Source organism: Cyprinus carpio, chromosome B22 (assembly GCF_018340385.1).
Source record: "Cyprinus carpio isolate SPL01 chromosome B22, ASM1834038v1, whole genome shotgun sequence".
Taxonomy (NCBI): Eukaryota; Metazoa; Chordata; class Actinopteri; order Cypriniformes; family Cyprinidae; genus Cyprinus; species Cyprinus carpio.
Window position 1 is genome coordinate 11,088,803 of NC_056618.1, and position 718 is coordinate 11,089,520.

Sequence of the window (718 nt, forward strand, 5' to 3'; positions counted from 1 at the left end):
CAAATTTTTTGAGAAGGACCTGTAGTAGAGAATGAGTGAAACTGTTCCTCAGGGGATCTATAGTGCACTGTCTGATGTGATACCGTAGCTGACGGCTGCATGGTTACAATTTTATCTCTAATAGTATCGATTTTAGAAGTAAAGTAGTTCATAAAGTCATTACTGCTGTGATTTTGGGAAATGTCAACACTTGTTGATGCTTTATTTTTCGTTAATTGAGCCACTGTATTGAATAAATACCTGGGATTATGTTTGTTTTCTTCTAAAAGAGAGGAAAAGCAATCAGATCTAGCCGTTTTTAATGTTTTTCTGCAGGATAGTTTACTTTCCCTCCAAGCAATACGAAATACCTCTAGTTTTGTTTTCCTCCAGCTGTGCTCTATTTTCCGGGCTGCTCTCTTTAGGGTGTGGGTGTGCTCATTATACCATGGTGTCAGACTGTTTTCCTTAACATTCCTTAAGTGTAAAGGAGCAACTGTATTTAAAATGCTAGAAAAGAAAGAGTCCATAGTTTCTGTTACATCATCAAGTTGTTCTGAGTTTTTGGATATGCTAAGGAATTCGGATACATCAGGAAGATTACTTACAAAGCAGTCTTTTGTGGTAGTAATAATGGTTCTACCATACTTGTAACAAGAAGTAGAACTTACCTTTTTTAGCTATATGAAGTTTGCACAAAACTAAATAATGATCTGAGATATCATCACTTGGCTGCAGA